General features: G+C 41.1%; 1 protein-coding gene across 3 annotated transcripts in view; it reads right to left on the bottom strand.

Moving 5' to 3' along the window:
* SGMS2 (sphingomyelin synthase 2) overlaps positions 1 to 12455 on the bottom strand; it is a 36334-nt gene extending 23879 nt beyond the window's left edge. The window contains exon 1 of one of the 3 annotated variants that reach the window (XM_064710930.1): positions 12339 to 12455. The gene's annotated coding sequence lies outside the window, so the exon portion shown is untranslated. Of the gene's footprint in view, positions 1 to 8121; positions 8551 to 8609; positions 8682 to 12338 lie in introns of those variants that run through there. The other 2 variants (XM_064710931.1, XM_064710929.1) reach the window with 2 other exon arrangements.
* Positions 12456 to 19672: the final 7217 nt, after the last annotated feature.

The following is a 19672-nucleotide window of genomic DNA, read 5'->3' as shown; positions in this document are numbered from 1 at the left end:
ACTTAGGTAAAAAGCTACCTGTTCTTTGACATGTACCAGCATGAAAATCTATCTGACTTACAGCTTGGTTATCTGCAAACGTATCTCATGGGCAATCACTGGGTGGGTGCTGCCTGGTTAAGAGGTAAACAGACACAAAGCTCCTCTCAGACCTTTGAGCTCTCCAAGACCAACAGGACTCATGAAAAGAGGAGATGAGAGGTGTGCAAACAGTGTTGTAAAACAGTCATAATAGTGACAAGACAAAAACATCATCCTAAATAGCAATACATTTTCTGTCCACTAAGATTTGTCTTTTTCTCCATTCATGCACTATGACAAATGCACAACACTAAAAACACCATCCTGCAGTTTACAAGCCTTTGGATGAAATGAGAAAGCCTTTTTCTCTGATTCTAACTGGAAACACTATAGAATATCACCACAAACACCAGGACATTTTTCATGCTACATTCTCAACAATGCATGACCAAATTATAAGCTATGTAACATCAGTCTAAAACCTTCTGAGCAATACAAACCATTAAAATCAGAAGCATCTTCATAATAGTGTTACGGAAGATGAATCAAGATAATGGTTCTTCAAGCAAATTATGGAAGCCAAAGTACAATATTCTTCCTGTAGCTGTCCTTGTAACTGCAATAGAGACTTTGATAAGAATGAACTTTATCAGCATGTTACACACATTACAGTCAAATTGTGACTAAACTGTGTTGCCTCTGTCACACGTTCTAGAAAGGCTGGCAGAGCTAAAAGATTTGCTCCTGATTCTACCACCGTGGGATGCAGAGGGAGAATAGGAAGAAGGCACATGTGTGCACACTCAAAAGAGTTACAGCAAGGTAGGAGAACATAGTTCTAGTGTTTGCCCTTGCTGCAGAATAGAAGAACAGAGAGCTTCTGCCTTTCTACCCTCTCCTCTGCGCTCCAGGCTTTGGAAAGGGAATAGTATCCCATTTTAAGTTCTGTCATTCAGTTCTGAGCTCTTCAAATATAGAAAAGGTAATTAGTTTAGTCAACCTCTATGATGTTTAAGACTTTAATATAAACTTCATCTTACTACAAATTAAGGAAAAAAAACCAAATAAGAAACTTTATGGGAACATTCTGCACAGTAAAGCTAAGCCATGCACCTTACCTAGTTCAGATTGTCTAGTGACTAGGAGTAATGCACACAAAAAAGCCTAAGCTGCCTGCAGTCTGTAAAATTACACTTTAAAAAACCCCAAGCACTTCACCTCAAAGAAAAATACTTTAAGAGCAAGAAGTATACTTATTTAGCCTAACAACTTAAGCTTTGCTATTTGAGGTATTATGTCTTGCAATGTTGATAGTCAGCTGAGATTAATTTCATCCATCTTAACCTTCAAAAGTCAGTACAAGTTACTGACTTTACCAGAGAGAGACACATTATTCCACCCTACATTACATAGTTTGTTCCAAACAGAAGAATGAAGAAATGTTACCTATCTTAACACTTATGCTTGTTTGCACACATGGAAATAGCTGAGCCATTTTTTAAGACCTGCATGGAGGAAGCTCATGACTATGGTTACTGCAGAACACAAAACAAAGGCCAACAAGAAAACCTTTCTCATTGGAAAGCACTTGCCATTCAGCTGTGCAGCATGTGTAGTATTCAGTTTCCAAGTCATAGTTATCACTAAAAAGATGAATTTTGAATAATCTGAAACTCAGGATACAATCACTGCAGTGGACAGAAGTTCAAACTCATAACACTAAACTCCTCAATAAGTTGCCTTAATATTAACTCCCAATTTAACTTCTAAGTTCACTGCGGCACCTTGGAAGGAACAATGCTTTTAATACTTCTTGCTTCAGTGCCAAACAGGATGCCACAGCCCTTCCTCACAAGACTGAAATCCACCATGAAAGTTAAATTTTTCTAGGAAAACAAAAACACTGGAGTGTTGTTTTTCTATGTTAGTGCATGAGCACTTTTAATAGCCAATAATAGGATTCAAACAACTTCAGCCAACGTGCTTTCTCACAGAATGGAAATAAACAGTTTCACTTTGGAGGACTAGCTTTAGCCTTCTGGCACATTTTCCACATCAAGTGGAGTTGATTTTTTTTCCCCAAAATTTCAAGATCATTCCCTATAGCTGCATGCAAAGGATAGACATGCTTTCAAAGTAACTTGCAAGCAATTCTGTGAAAAACAGCATCTGCATTTCAGTAACACAGCTTCAGCAAGTGTACTAATTTTTTTTTACTTATAAATTAGAGCCAAATTTTGGCCTCTAAAAGACCAAGATGGTATGCCAGAAGACAAGAATGAACTCTTGTCAAGTGACACTCAAACTAACATAAAATCTGAGTAAAATCAAATGAAGACAAGCTCATGGTTCTCAGACTGGCATTGTAAGGAACTCATACCTGGCATCCTTACAGATTAGTACAGTATTATGAAAACAGGAAAAACCACAAACTTTGGTAGGACTTCTGTTAGGCTCCTAATAAACAGGAACTAAAAGTAACATGAGTTAACTTTTTATGCTACAACATATCCAGTTTCTATACACTCCTGAAAAAGTGAAGTTACCAGAAAAAAACAGCACCAATGAATTAATCCAAATGAGAGTCATAAGAATTAATATCTCTCAGTTTTACAGAAAAAAAATCCCACCAAAACAAAACAGGGCTTTCAGAATTTCAGTTTAAATGCTTTTGATTTTTTTACTGAAACTGTAGTACATAAATTTGAAGCAGAATAACTGTCATAAGATGAAACAGAATTCTACATTAATGGTTGCTTTAGCACTGTTAAGACAGTAACACAGCATTACAGCTTTTAAGATGTCCTTTTTAAGCAACTGCAGTGATGGGAACACTTTGCTCCAATACAGCCTGTGTTCAGTCTCAGACCAAGACATGGGAAGCAGTATTTGGCATAAAGCATCTGCAGACAGCAAGTGCAGCTTCCCATTCACAAGGCTGATGTGGGGAAGTAAAAAAAATTTTAAAAATAATCAAATAAACTGTAATTACTGTGGAAGCATACTATAACTATCAACAAGCTACAGGATTATATCATGCCCTCCAGATGAAAGACAGAATTAATGACTATGAGGCATGACCTTCTCTACTGCTGCTTCTCTCCAGCAAATTATGTCACCTAAATAAGGAGACTGCCTCATTGTTTCTGATTTAGCAGTAGTCTGGAATATTAAATGAAGCATATAGAGTTGAATTCAGTTTCTTGGACAGGACATAAGCATAACACAGCTGAAACTGGATAAAAAAAGTCTGGAGACCCTGTCTCCTTACTTAGCTCTGCTCCATTAACCAACTGGCCAGCACTAGGGTGAACATAAGCAGGAACTTGGGTGTGTGCATAAGTAAACATTTTGTCACTGTTATGTACCTTTCACATGGCTGAAACTAACTGTGAGAAGTCTTTCAGCATTCATCACACAACAGTTTAAGATCTTAGGAGGCTAAGCAGAATACACACTCTGAAAAGAGAAAGATTAGAAAATGCAAACATATTTCAACATAAAAAAAATAGCCAAGTAGTGAGAGCAGGTGACCTCTTAATAAAGGACTTTTAAAGACACAAGAGTTATATTAAAGATTCTTTTAGGGAGGTGGCATATGCCAAAATACTTCTAATAATACTTCAAGAAATGGAAAACATTACCTTGTGCTTAGGTCTTACAAGATCCAATAGGCCTGTTCTTAGAGGCTGGACAGATTTCTGCACTCTGACAGGATTAAAGACTCCTGTTTATTTTATAGTTAACTTAGATTTAAAAAAAAAAACCAAAACACACACACTCAAAACCAACCAACCAAAAAAACCCAATCAAATTCAAGTTCTATTATTAGAGGCATGAACTATGATCATGGATGTATGATCAAGCAAAACAAAAAACCCATCCTTCTCTAAGTTAGACACTACAGACACAAACTCGTTAGTTTCGATAGCTCTTAGTGACACCTTGCTATCAGAACTCACATAAAGACAGAAATAATATACTAATTTAGACAAATGTACTAATATTGGGCTTTTTTATTTATATGTATTTAGTCCATATTAGCACTTAAAACTTCACTCTAAATATTTAAGCTTACTGTAACAGCAAGACTGACACAGGCCTAAGACAGCAACAGGCATTCTAGGCAAAAAGGCCTTTCCCAAAAGCAGGAGGTTACAGAACTCTACAGGGGCCATACTGGCTTATGACAACTAACATGCAAACCTGTCTCTGAAACATTTCACAAAGAACACAATCAATTGCCTGGGGACCCTTGAAAACCTGTGATCATAAACTGCTGCAGGCAGTTTGTAATTCCCAGATGGGGGGTTAGAAAAAACACCCTAAATATCAGTAGCTTCCTGGGGTTTATTGCTCACTTCCGTTGATTCCTTTTGTGATATCAATCTCACCATCAAAGTAACCTTACTGTAACTGAAGATTCAGTTAATCATTATTTGTACTTTAAACTTCCTTCCCAGTTTCAGTCACGATATGCTTACATCTTATCTGAAAAACTGAACCCAATTCTCTTAATTCCATTTAAGATTTCAGATTACTTCTAAATCAAAAATAATCCAGGGGGAATTTATTTTAAATTTAACCATTCTTAAAATTAGCCATATTCCTAAATGCTCTGTGCCAGTTCAGCTTAAATCAACCAAATTAAGATGATGCAACTTTTGAAAACATTCAGTGCTGTGCCCAAGAGGCTCGGCATTTCCCCAAGGAAGAACAGGTGCACAACCCTAATCCTAATTTGCATCAGTAACCACAGACACAACACTGCAGTGTTTAGTGCAAAGCTCACTGCATGCCACAGGATCCTAGTAACTAGGATTTCCTCAGCCTGAGGAAATCACTATGAAGAAAATGGAACAAAAGTCTACTGAACAGAGAAGAAAGAGATGAACTCTAAAAGCCAGGAGAAAAGCTAGGAACAGCAAGACATTGCAATGTGTGACTGTCAAGATCCGACTTCAGAACCCTCACAGATCGACTAATATCAGCAACTTCATTTTTGTATACAGATTTTATCAATAATAAGTGAAATGCTCTTAAAATTTATACATGGCAGTTGAAAGTTAACCTCTGTCAATTGGGGAGGGTAAGTGACATCTGATTTTTTTTGTTCGGGTACCTACAAATAAACAGGACATTCTGCCATTCTGGAGTTACATATTGGAGAAACTATTTTTTCTGAAAAAAAAAAAGTAATATATGCTTTTTTGCTATAAAATTCTCTTGTCAGAATGAATGCAGTGAAGGTCTCCTGATTACCAATGCTCATTATTTTCTGATTATCTAAACCCAAACACTGTTTCATTAAGAACCATTCTATTTGCAATGATCACCTCAACAGCCTCAGACACTGACAAACCATTTCTTCTATACAACAGACTCAACTCCAACATTTTTAAATGCCATCAGATTGCAAGCAGGATCCACCTGACAGACAGTAAGCAGAAAGTTTTACTCAGCAACCACAAGCATGATCTCAAAGCACAATAGTCCCCTTATTTTACAGATACTGCATGTATGTTAGCTAGAGGGTAAGTACCATGTTTCCCTAAAGCCGAGTTACTTTTACTTCATATTTTGGTCTTATTAAAATTCCTAGCAACAGCCACAGACTTCCAAAACCAGTTATATTGGTAAGAAGTACTTTGTTCTCTTTATCACCCATATCCCCACAAGATCTGTTCTGGGGAAGAGAAGCAGTGGTAGCTGTTAGTGGTAACTTCAGCAAGCATCCTCACACAGGAGATGCTTGTGGTTACCAACGCCCTGGAGCCTCACTAGAACAGCTGGGTTTCAGGAGAGTAAAGAAATCCAGAATAGACTTTCTGTTACAAACATAACACAGAGCTATCTGTGTTACATAAAACTTTCCCATTAGCAGCTCTTAAGGTCTTCAGCATCTGCTGGGACAGTGGTGCCTGGATGCCTGGCATTCTTAGTGTGCACAGCATCTTTGGGGACAGTGGTGTCCATGGTACAAACAATTCTCCCAGCAGGGAGAGATCTCTGAAGACAGTGGACCTAGTGTTACATTAATCTTCGCAGCATCTGTGCAGACCAGTGCAATACCACAGCCATACTAAATAATATGTCACAGCATCTGTATTGTCCACTCGCCACAAACAGCATCAAAAACTAGCATAGGCCAACAGCCCACCAAAATTAGGGAAAAAATAATCCAAACAGAAAAGGCAGGCCATTTCATTACAAATACCTCTATCTTCAAAGACCACTTCTGTTCCAGGAGATTTAAGAGTAATGAGCCATTTCTTCAAAAATCTTCTTCTGCGTTTTCTGCTCCTTTAAAAAGGTTACTTATTTATTTTAAATCCATCACTTGTTTCAATATTTATTTTGTTAATCCTTAAAAAAATAAATCCACTACTTTTCAGTCTTCATACCATTAACATGCTATACTCATACACTGTAAATAAATAACTCCAGGCTTTAGAATTAAAAATACCTAAAATTAAGTCTCTTATTCAGCTCTTCCAGAGACAGGGAAGTATGTGTGTGGGCTGAGTTTTTTGCATTGATAAGGAAATCTTCAGTTTTTCACTATACAGTATCCCTGATAGAACACTTCTGATGTCTTCTTGAAACATTCAGTTCTGAATTAATTTCTGTCTTACAGTATTACAACTACAGCACACTTTTACAATGCAGAAAAGGAGATACTTATCAACACGCCATCCATGGCTCAATATTTAAAATACAGGAGTAAAAGCATTCTATATTGAGATTACCAACTGGTGACTTAAAAAAAAATAATCTATCTTTGCTCTCTTCAAGTTGTCATTTCTCCATTGTGCAAGTTCACTTCAAGGACAGCACAGAAATCTACTTCATTAGGGGCCTTTATCACCTTACTATTGTTGTCCCCTTAGATTTTCACCTAAAGTTTCTCCCAATCACCACTTGATTTCTCCAATGCTCTCTAAGACTAACATATGATCCAGGGTACACTGGAATATTTTTGTGAAGGACAGAGACAAGCATATGTTTTTCTGTAGAATGTGAATCTCTGTCTAATTTTGAACTAGCAACCTAAAAGGAAAGAAATATGGAAGCAAGCACATTGATCTTTCTAGTAAATTAAGCCCTAGATTATTTAAGTTAGGGCAAAATAAGGAATAAAAGTTATTAGTTTCACAGCGAGAAAATATTTAGGCTATAGAGCTTCAAAAAACCTGCCTTGTCAAATAATAATACATCTAAGTAACTGCATTAAATATAATTTTAAAAAGCAAATTGATTTTGGACAAAGTATTTAATAAATGTGGTTTAAAGTGAAGCCTGCCAAAACTCCTGTAAGGCCTGGTGTCTCAGATGAAGAACCACGCACCAGCTCAGTTTATGCTACTGCTTCTACGGAACTATTCACTTGTATAATTAACTGGGCATAAATTAAAAGCTGTCAAGTGGTTTGAGGACAGATGTTTGATTTCCTACGTGTCCAAATGAAACAAAATAAAATGCTTAGAAATGGACTAAACTGAACAAGAGATATTCTACATTGTATCCTAGTTTTTTTACTTTGCCAGAAGACTATGGATTAACTACTTTTCACAAGAATTTAGAGATAAATTGACACCAGAAACCACACAACATTAAAAGAAATGCAACCTGCCACTAAGTCAAAAGTTTAGTTTAGCAGCAGTTCAGGAAGTTTAAGAGTGGCTTGAACAAAGCAGACACACAATAAGAAAAAAAAACCCCAAACCTACAACAAAAGACCTTTACAACAGCCTTATAATAATACTTTATCTTCCTGAGCTGAAATCCCACGTTTTGAAGCCCCCTCCTGAGCAGCTAGGTATGTGGTACTGCTCTAAGAGGTATGTACGCAACTGCCCACACCAAAACCACAGAATATTACTTTCAAACTAGGTAAGTTCCACGTTGGCAAGAGAAATCAAAACAGCAGGTGTCCTCCCAAGCTAGAGGGGCCGCTAGAAACGGGAGCCGACAAGCGTGGGACTGCTCTTCGCAGTGTCTATCCGGCCGACAGCCGCAGGTCTCCTGTGAAAGAGGGTCTCCAAGCGGGCACCTGTGGTACGCCACGCTCTCAAGCCACCTACGCCGCTCCCAACTTACCTACTCAGCCGTATATGCAAAATCTTGCACTGCTGGCAGATCGTCCTCCAAAGGCGGCTGGAGTCGTTTTTGGAGCCTCAGGGCTCCTGGGTTTGGGCTCTGCAGCTCCTTACGGGCAGACACTCCCACCAGTGAGGCAGCAGCACGCAGAAGCAGCTAGAAAGTTTGCCACAATCTCTACCTTCCCCTGCAATTTGCTCCTCTCCCAGCCTCAGCCTCTTCTCGCTCCTGGCGAAAGGGACCGGCTCTAAGGGCGGCGGCGGAGGCGACACTTCTCGCGGAGGTTCCCTGCCTCAGCAGTGCCGCAGCTGGAAGGGCTCTCCCGCTGGAGGGCGGCTCCGGGCCGGGGGGCGCCGGGGGCAGCGCTCGTTCGGGGCTGAGGCCGCCGCCGCGTTTGCCGCGAGCCTCATGCTCGCCGCGGTACTCCCTGACATCATTCATTCTGCTACGCGCACGCCCGCCCACTCCATTTCCAAGCAGTGACTCACCCGGCGCTGCCGCGGCCGCCGCTGTCCGGGGCGGCCCGCCCGGCCCTCCCGGAGCCCCCGCCCGCCGCGCAAGGTGCCGGCCCCGCCCGCCCGCGCGGCCCCCCCGACGCGCGCCTCTGCGCGCGCGCGCCGCCCCCTCCCGGCGGGGCCGCGCGCCCGCACCGCCCCGGCGTGCGCCTCAGCCGGGCCCGCGGCAGCCCCGAGCGGGCCCATCCCGGCCCTGCCCGCCCGCTCCGCTCCTCCCGCCCCGCACGGCTCCCCCGCGAGCCGCTGCCGCCGGGCGAGGGCCGCGTCAGCCCGCAAAAGGGGGCGCCGACACCTGCCCCGCCCGCCCTGAAACGCCGGCTACGGGAAGGGCACCGCCCGCCCCCGCGGGCACAGGTGCCGGGGCCGCTCCGCAGCCAGGCCACAGGCGAGCGCCGCCGCCCTCCGCAGCCACGGGCTTCCCGGTTCTGCCGGGGGATTTGACTTCCCCAAACCTGCTCACGTGAGAGATGACTGGCACTGAAACCCCCTGCTTGTCAAGTGTTTCACCCCCGCCTCTGGACTCAGCTTTCCTTGTGGTTTTGTTTGGCTTTTTTTTTTTTGCCCTTTTTTTTTTTTTTTTTTTTTTGCGGTGGGTGGAGGGGTATTTCCCCCCCCCCCCCGCTTTTGTTTTCCAAAGAGTTCCTCCATTACTACGTAGCAGCCAGATTTTGTTGGGAGTTTTCCAGTGTAAGAAGCATGTGATTGGCGGGGGAGGAAGGGAGGGGAAGAAGGTGTCAACTCATCCTCACCGAAACTCGCTGCGGCCGATACACACCTGTCCTGCCCCAGCCACCCGGCTGCGCGCCGAGCGGGCACATGACAGAGCGCGGCACACACCCGGCACACAAGCCCGGCTTCGAGGAAGGCACCTGACCCTCTGTTCGTCACACCCCTGGAAAGCCCCCTTCACCCAGCTATTGGCTATTCTGCTTGGGTTGCTCACACTTTGTTTTTTTCCACAAAAGCTTGGGGGAAGGGAAGAGAGAATCTGCTTTATTCTAGCACAGAGTGGAAAAATTTTCCGCACTCTCAGATTTCTGTGGGACAGGGAAACTGCCCTGGTCCAACAGTGACAGCCAGGGCGCTTCTACAGACAGAGTGCCAGGATTTCCAAGTTTTATCTCCTGCAGCCTTAATGCAAACAGTCTCTTATACCAGATAAACAATTCAGCAAGGCTACTGCTGTTCCTGTTGCTAGGTGAATACACATACACACCTGTAGTGCTGAACCAAAGAGGTCTGCTGGAACCTCACAGCTCTCTTTACTGCTGCTGTAATCTCCCCTCACACCACACCCCCCTCCAATTCTCCTAAGTAGGTAATGCTTCCTTTAAAATAAAATCTAAAGAAAAAAAAGAAAAAGGTACCATAGCCAGGGAATTTGTTTCCAACTGATTACAGAGATCTCTACATATGCCTTATTGCAGACACAATCACATGCGTGCCTTTGCAGAATCATATCTTACTTCAAGCTGTTATACAGAGAGGATAATAACAGACAGAGCAACAGATCAAGAGTAGAAACAGCAACACAAGTGAAAAAAAAAAAAAACAACTATCTACAGGCAAAGCAAAGAGGCCTCCTCTAGTTTTCCATAATTAAAAAAGAACCACTGAAGAAAGGTTAAAAGCAAAGACCGGAAATTTTACTGGCACTTTTCCAAATTATGTAGAGAGATCAGTAAGCTGAAACACCAGCATTACTCTATAATAATATTCTCTGAATCACTGCATTTGAGTAAGTAAAAAGTAGCAGTACATTTTCTTACTCTGTTCAAGGCTACACTTCACACCCAACCCCACAAGCCCATCCATGCAGATGAGAGGCTGAAGTGTAGCGCTCAGGGGTGGACCTGTGAGGAGCAGCTTCCAGGAGAGGGTCTTGAACTAATCTGGTAAAAACTGTTTGCAAGTCCTGCATAACAACAAACCTTCAAAAGCAAGCAGCAAATTTGTGAAGTCACAAAACTTGCCAGAGGAAATTAGCAGCACATCTCCTGACCTTTACTTTAAACTAAATTGAATTCAGAAGATTGTTTTTAGACAGGAATTAAGTGAGAGATAACAAGACTTACAAAATGAAAACTCATTTTGAGGAAAAAGAAACCTTGCACACACAGACAGAATTCCATGGGGAGACTCACATACAAGTCACATTCCCCTTCACCTCCCAGGGAGGCAGATGAGAGGGAGAGAATACAGAAACAGAGCTTTGAGGAAAAAAATTACTGTTCCATTCACTTGGAACAAACCCAGCATCTTTTTCATTACTGTTTACTTTTTCCCCCTTTCATGAGATCAGCAGGGATATTATTGGAAACAGTAATTCTATAAAAGAACACAGCCAGCTTGTGCATTAAAATTCTGACTATTTCCAAAGAGACATTCGGCCAGTTTTCAGAAGTAGAAATCAGAATCCTGCTTAGTCCTACCATGGGAGAACTGAAGCTGCAAGATTGGGTTTGTGGTGGGGGAAACCAAGAACCATACAGAAATTTCTAGTTCAAGCTGACTTCACAGTTAATAGACAGAATAAACAGTATTACTACAAAAAAAAAAAAAAAAAAAAAAAAGCTTTTTTTGTGTATGCAGCCAAGCCATAGCAGAATTCTGTGCAGAAACTGATAGGCAAAAATTGTGCACCTGTGCTCCACCTAAGTAGTTTCAGAACTAATTAACTGATAAGTACATATGTTCTTAGGTGCTCACATACATTTGCAGCCTTTATTGCAGGTGTGTCAAGGGCAGATGAAAACAAACATATTTAATATTGAAGTATGCCATACACTGCCATAATTATAGTCACTAACCGTTCTTCCTTGCCTTTTCTTCAAGTAGCATATAAATCAGGGTAATCTTGCCAACTACTTCTAGTCAGGTCTAACATTATATTCTGTACCCGGGTTCTCATGGCAGCCCTATTATATCTGTGAAGGTGCTAGTTCATACTTCTACCTTAAAACAGATAGAGGAACTCCAGAATGATTTATTGTTCCCACTCCATTAAGAAAGAGTAAAACACACAAAAGCCCAATGTAAGTGGATTATACCATGAAGAGATTCTTCATCAGTATACACTTCCTAAATCCTTAAACACCCCCTAACAAAAATAAGTTCCAGAGTTTTTGAATTAGATGCATTTCAGCAATGACATGAATTCTAGGTCTCCAGATTATTATTTTTAATCCATTCACTAACTCTTTTTCATCTTCAAGGGCTTTAGAAGAAGAAGAAAGCTTACCTTGTAAATTCACATTAATGTCACTCTTTTTTGGCAACTGAACAAGCGGATGAAAAGATAAGCCACAATAGAAATCACAAGACAAGTTTTTCCATCATTCCTTCATAAGCCCCAGTTCCAAAGTACACAGTTCTGCCCTACTACTGGAGAGGCTGGAGCCTTAAGAAACATGCTTATAAATCACCACAGCTGGATCAAGCACAACTTCAGCTGCTTAGATAGCAAGCCTACCTTAACAGGTCAACCCCCCAAAATAATTTAAAGAAAAAGAAGACTACTAGTTACTATAAAGCAGTAAGCTGCCGAGCCAAGCGCTGCCACACTAAGCACACAAACGTCGCTCCGGCATTATCACCTCGCACGAAGCACCCGCGAGCAAAGGGGCCCGCTGAGCTCACAGGAGCCGCGCACCCCCACGAGGGACCCCGGGGACAGCGCTCCCGCCGCCTGCCCGGCCTCACCTGCGGCCTCCCGCGCCGCCCCAGCCCGGCCCTGCTGCCCGAGTGCCGAGGCACGGCCGCCGCCCGCCCTTCCCCGGCTTTCAAAGGAGGCGGGAAGCGGCGCCAGGCCAATGGCAGCGGGAGCCCCCGCCCGCAGGTGCCGGCCGGGCGCGGGAGGGAGCGGCCGCCGCCGGCTCCGCTGCCAGCGGGGTCCAGCTTGGAGGCGTCTCTGGGGACAGCAGATGCTTCCTCCAGCCGTTTTCTTTCGACTTCCCGAGACCTACAAATCCGTGATTATTGTCTCCCGTTTGCCTAACCTTGGTGCTTTACACAGTTTACATTCCTCAAAAATTGCTGTATTAGCTGTTTTCATAACCAACAGCTAGGCAGAGATATTATGTTTTAAAAACTATTTTTTCAAGAGCTTATGTGTTACTGAGAACATCCCTGGATAGTTTCAGGGAAATAAAAAATGAAGCTCTGTGGAATTATGCTCCCTGCTAAAGCTCATGAGGAAAAAAAAAAAACAACCAAATTTAGGCTACAGATTTTTTTTTTAACAAAGGAGTAAGTTAAAACAAGCTTTTTACTTTTCAGTCACTATTTCACTTTCATAAGCAGAAAAAGCTGTACCTCAAATTTATCCTATTTTTTTTTCCTTTGGATATATTGTGGGATCATAGAATCATAAAATCATAGAATGGTTTTGGGTCAGAAGGGGACCTTGAATATCAAGGTCCAACACCCCTGCTGTGGGCAGAGACACCTTCCACTAGACCAGGTTGCTCAAAGCCCCATCCAGGGATGAGGGATCCGCAACTTCCCTGGACAACCGGTTCCAGTGCTTTACCACCCCCACAGGGAAGAAAGTTTTTCCTAATATAATTAGGAATGAGACAGAAAGGGTGGGGGGAGTGTGTGTTTTCTTGTTTGACTTTGGTAATTCTTTAAGTATTCAAACTATATGAAATCAGACATGCCTTAGAAGCCATAAAATAAAGACATCTTGATTCAGTGTCTTTCAACCAGTTTTCTTAAAAAATGAACCCAAAAATTGGTCTTCTATCTAAAAATATGTGCATCCAAAATCTCTGTCTCCAGCTTCAGAGAGCTTTCTATACACAGCAGTGGCACACAATAAATACTTTTCTCTCATGAAGCAAGGCTTTGGCAGAAATACTTGACAGAAGCTCTAGGGGGGAAATGAGAGATGGGGAACAATGAAATTAAATTCTAATTTATCACCTCTATATGTATGCAAGGTGATTCTAGGAAACTAGATGCAGATGATACCAAGCTGGTGATGCTGCTGACACACCTGAAGGACAGGATACCAACCAGAGGGACCTAGACAGGCTCCAGAAGTGGGCCCCTGGGAATCTCATGAGGCATAACAAGGCCAAGAGCAAGGTGCTGCACCTGGGTTGGAGCAACCCCCAGTACCAGCACAGGCTGGGGAGGAGCAGATCAGAGCAGCCCTGCTGAGATGGGCTTGGGGTGCTGGTGGGTGACAGGATGGACGTGACCCAGCCATGGGCACTCACAGCCCAGAGAGCCAAACCTGTCCTGGGCTGCATCCAGAGCAGTGTGGGCAGCAGGGCAGGGAGGGGATTCTGCCCCTCTGCTCTGCTCTGGTGGGATCCCACCTGCAGGACTGCATCAGCTCTGGGGTGTCCAGCACAGGAGGGACAAGGACCTGTTGAAGCAAGTCCAAAGAAGGCCACCAAGTCATCAGAGAAATGGAGCACATCTCCACTGAAGAAAGGTTGAGAGAACTGGGATTCTTCAGCCTGGAAAAGAGAAGGCTTGAGGGTGACCTAATTGTTGCCTTCTATTACTTGAAGGAAACTTACAAAAAAGATGAGGCAAGGTTATTTACAAGTGCATGCAGTGAAATGACAAGGGTGAATGGGTTTAAATTGAAATAGACTACATTTAGTTTAGATATTAGGAAAAATCATTTTTACTGTGAGGGTGGTGAAACACTGGAACAGGCTGCCCAGGGAAGCTGTGGATGCCCCATCCCTGGAGGTGTTCAAGACCAGGCTGGATGGGGCTCTGAGCAACCTGGTCTAATTGAAAGTGTTCCTGCCCATAGCGATCTTCAAGATCCCCTTACAAGCCAAACCATTCTACAATTCTATGAAGCTGCATCAAGCAGAAGTATGGGAAATACTCTCAGTCTCCTTCAGAAAAAAGGTAACACTTTTGGCAACAACTAGAAGATCAGAAGAATGATGCTAGGCAGCTAAAGCTTATTAAAGCTTTTCTGTAACATAATAAGGATTTCTGGATATGCAATTAAATGCATGAAAAATAAGACAAGACTGCTGCGCTGTAACAATTGTCACAAAGTCAGCTGACAGGTGAATTAGCCCATTTTCTTTGCTACTCAGCCTATCTGCTGTATCTTGTCTTCATGCTGCTGAATAGCTTTCCTCTCTAACTCCTCTGATCCCATCTTCCCATATAACTTTCTTTTAATTTCTCACCATTGCGATTTTTTTGCAGCAGGTCTATATTCTGAAACAGAATAGTTGGGCTAAACCTCTGACTACTAGACAACATCCTCTTCAATAAAAAGTTTATAGGGCTTTTCCCCAGTAATGCAAAACAGAAACCCATTAATTTTAATATAAACTGAACAGTGGCTGAACAGATCAACAGATGATCTCTATTTGTCTCTATGTGTGTGCTTTTTCTATGACAGAGAATTTTATCTGATTCACCTGGAAAAGGAGAAAAAAATCGAGGGAAAAGGAAGTAAGACTGGAACATGAATGAGCAATACAAAGCTGCTAAGACTAACCCCTCCCCACTTAAGCTTGGGAACAATATAATTTTTGTATCATTATCTTACATTTGAGGATTCTATTAGTGTGAGGAATTTTTTTTACGCAAAAATTATTTTTAAACCTAAGCAGCTGGCACAATTGCATGATGGACAGGTGGCCTACTTTATAAAAAAGTGACTGCTGTTATCATCTGAATGTAAATTCAGTATGAAACACATGGGGAGCTCTAATGTACTAGGGTAACCTCCTGTCTAATCTTCTGTCCTGGCTCTGATAGCAGGCAATGCAAGAAGCTTCAAGAGGGGCAAAATCAGTAAAAGCTGGGAAAAGGACAGAAAGGCATAAAGCATTCTTCTGTCCTAGCTGCTTATCAACTTACCCTTCCAAAGGAGAATACAATCATTAAAGTTGGAAAAGACGTCTGAGATCATAAAATCCAACCATCCCTGTTCACCATTAAACCATGTCCTCAAGAATGACAGCCACACATTTATGGAACACTTCCAGGGATGGTGCCTCCACTACTTTCCTGGGAAGTCTATTTCAATGCTTTATGACCCTTTCCATGAAAAATCTTTTGCTAATATCTTAGCTAAACCTCCTCTGGTGCAACTTGAGGACATTTCCTTTTGTTTACTTCCTGCCTAGCATAACAGGAGATGCACTTTCTCCTTTTAAATAAAAAGACCAGCAACCAACAAGTAAATTTTAATGAAGTATGCACTTAACACCAAAAGATTGATGCTTTTGGCGCATTTTTCTTGTGGATAAGTTGTGATCCTCCTTAATTATGTAAGACCTTAATACAATCCCATGCCTATTTGTCTAAGAGTTTAAAGAAACTTGAGGAAAAATACCAGAAGGTGTACAAAATAGTGTCAAAGAAATTTTGCTATTATTTTGCAGTAGACTGTAGAATAAAGTTTGACTCTGAATAATGCCTAAAGACATTCTGACAGATATCCTTCAAGTAAGTGAATGAGTCATGAACCTCAATGGTAAAGAAGGAAAAGACAGAACTGACTCATATATCAATTCTGAATTTTAAATATGACATGCTTTTTTGACATGCTGTGTATTAGCACGTTAGACGTTAACATGTCTTCTTTTCCACAGGACCCAAAAGATAAATGAGTTTTGTAAAAAGGATATGTAGACTATTGTTCCACTGTATTTGAAATGTATTCAGAAGTAATTTGGTGCTTATTCTTACTTGGAAGCAAAATGCCCTAGTGTCACTTATGAAAGTTGTGGCCATGAGATTTAGCACAAAGGCCAAGGTCAAGAAAATGTAGTTTAATGGATGATTTCTTAGACTGAAAAGCATTAAGTCTTTCTGCCAGTTTCTATGTATCATCAGACAGATATGATTAGATGGCTTCTGAAGGCATGAAGCCAAGGGATCCAGGTATTGTTATTTCCTGCCAAATGTACATTACTGTTGTAAAAACATGTTCTAAAGTGTCTTTTCCTTTGATTCATGTTTTTAAATTGACTTGGAGGAGGATGCAGGTGTGAGTTATAATACAGGGAGAGGGGTTCTTCCTATCTGATAAGAAAAAGGATGAAGCATCCTCTCAAGTGCCTAGCTTGAGAAGAGGGGCAGACCTCAGAACAGATGAGGAGGCTGATTGTTTTCCATGAAGGATCTCAATGGAAGACACAATAGCACTGTCTTGACTTTTAGGTGCTCAAGTTTATACATGGCAGACCTCTGAGATGTCTTCATTGTTAAGAGTCTATATTCTTGTTCTGCACTTATAAATAAATCATAAGGAGTTGTAAATATAGATGTCTCCAAGTTTGCACACACTAGGAAAGGCAATAGCGAGTACGCTGGAAATGGAAGTATATTCAGCAATCTGATGTTGATGGGAATCTTGTACCTAGTATGAATATAATTGATACTGATTAATTATGCACCAAGCTGATTTAGCATTGTGCCAGTTCAGGGATAGGCATAAAAAGTATGAAAGCATTAAAAATCCACAGCGTAATAGGCTTTGAAGAAGGAACTATACTGAAACCAGAAATATGAGGATCCTTAGCTTCCTTTCAGAGTATGAAGAAAAGCAAAGCATGAATTATGCTCTGACTGGACAGTAGTACTTCTTTCTGATTAAATAACAATGAAAAAATGGTGGCAGCCCCTGCCCTCACAATAACATCTCTAGTCAGTTACTGACCAAATGTAATTAATGAAAAGAAGAAGTTTTTGAACGTTTGCCTGAACCAAAAGCAGTCTTTGTTGATCACCTCTTAGAAATAACTCCCAGCAAGCATTTTTCTAGCCCATCAGGAAAACCTGCAGTACCTGTGGTCTCTTCTAAGGCAAAAACACCAACAAACCGACAAACCAAAACCAAGAAAAACCCGCTCTGCAAATATCCAGTATGCACTCTCACCCAAATGTCTTATTTCTACTCTGCTTGATACTTGTATTTTCTAAATATTATTTTATAACTTTGTTCATTTCTTCACAAAAATGTTGAGGGAGTGGCTAATGAGAATACCAGAAAAATATTGCAACAGAGAACTATGCCACAGTAGGCAGTCATGGCTAAACACAGTACTGTGGTCACTGGGACTCCAGCTAGTCAGGACCTGTTTCTTTACCTTTTCTGCTGGGGCCTGGGACACATGTCAGCTGGGAATGGCACAATCCACAGCACTGGAAATGTATTTTCACATCACCCAAGAGTTTTAAGTGGAGTCTGTGTAATGATTCCTGAAGATTTCATGCTGCAGTGATTGTACAAGTTGATTAAACACTGTATTTAGAGGTACTGAGATTTTTTTAAATTCTCTTTTTAAAACCCATTGCTACTTAATTTGAAATGCCTTGCTTTACATCTTAAGGTGTTATTATTTTGCTGTCATTTGGAGACAAGTAGAAAGACAAACTAGAAACGATCCCTTATATATATATATATACATATATATATATATATATATATATATATATATATATATATACACATATATATATATATATATGTATTCTTATTTGTGATTCTGACTCCGGTTATAGACAGAAAGAGAGGGAAATGGATTTTTAAATTAGGCACAGGATATCTCCAGCAGCATAAAATATTAAATCTGGCATGTAAAGTGGAATACAAGTGTCTTATATTCCTTATATCTCTGGAATAATCTGGGGATTAACAGCTTTGAACCAGAGAGCTCTTGGCTAAGAGGTCATGATCTAACTTACAGTGGTCATCCTGGGAACAGAAGAACTGGACCCCACCAGTGGCCAGTGTCAGTCATTTCTATTCCACTCTTTTCCTATACATCACAGCAGTCCACATGCTGATGCTTACAGGTTTATGTTCATGCAGTCCTTTATGCAGACATCAGCTCCTGGGATAATTTTTGTTTCCTGTGTATTTGTCTTAAAACACTTGCATTATTTACTGGTCATTTGTAAATTACATTTTACATCTTATAATGGATTTGTGGCAATAACTTCTGTAGACAGTGAAGGTTTTATGCTACTATCCTTCAAAAAATGCCAGGAAGGCTAGGGCACAGAAGGAATGAATGCAAATACTGCTGACTGTGACTGCCCAATGAGGCTTGAAGGAAATACATTTGTTTTACTTAGCTAAATTATCCTTGAGACTATCAGAGTTACATCTCGCTTTCTGTCCTTTCAACTTCCTCCTCAAAGGGGAATCAACACTCAGTTCAGACCTGTCTGCCCAGAGCTTTGTCCAGTTGGGTCTTGAAAACCACTGAGACTACAGTCTCTCTGAGAAACCTGCTCCAATCCATTTTCCTTGTATCTAGCTGGAACTCCCTTTCCTGATTTCTGATTGCTGTTTCTCATTCTCTTTTCTTGTCCCTCTGTAGAGCCTGGTATCAGACTTTTGGTTGGTAACTTTCTTCTGAGCATTGGAAGGCTGCTCTAGGCCTTCACTAGGGCTTCTCTTCTGACAAACTTATTATCTACTTTAACTGAATGTCTGCTAAATCAATAAACTGTTTAGGGAAGTACTGGATAAAAAATTCCATGCAAATCCATAAAGTTCTGCAGGTTACTGATAATATTCTTGAAATCTCACAAAATTTATATATTATAAAATATTCAGAAATATGCTTATGTACTTAAATTTTTTTAGGAGAAATCCAACATTTAAAAAAGAAATACAGAATCATATTTTATTTCAGTCCTTAGCAACCAAGTAGGTGGTGGGTCATAATTGCCAGCTCTTTGTTGATCTAGGAGGGAGTTTCCAAAATAAAATGGAAGAAAGTCCCATATATCTCCTGTATTTTGGGACAATGTCAAAAAGGTTGAGAACAACAATTTTTCTTCTGCAGGGTTTAAAATGACTACTTCAATTTTCTTAATCAAGAATAGAAGCTGTAGTATGAGAATAATAGTTATAAATACTTCATTTTCACACCGACTGTTCAATTACAAAAAACTTTAAGTCTGACGGTAGAATCCAAGGCAGTCATTAATGCACAAGCTCAGTCTTGAAGGATATATATACATTGTGACTGCTTCTCCTCCGCCTAAATTTACTATAATTTTCCCTGTTCATTATTATT

The sequence above is a fragment of the Zonotrichia leucophrys genome, chromosome 4 (genome assembly GCF_028769735.1).
Source record: "Zonotrichia leucophrys gambelii isolate GWCS_2022_RI chromosome 4, RI_Zleu_2.0, whole genome shotgun sequence".
NCBI classification, from domain to species: Eukaryota; Metazoa; Chordata; class Aves; order Passeriformes; family Passerellidae; genus Zonotrichia; species Zonotrichia leucophrys.
Note: the sequence above shows the minus strand (reverse complement) of the source record. Positions and strands in the feature narration are given on the sequence as shown.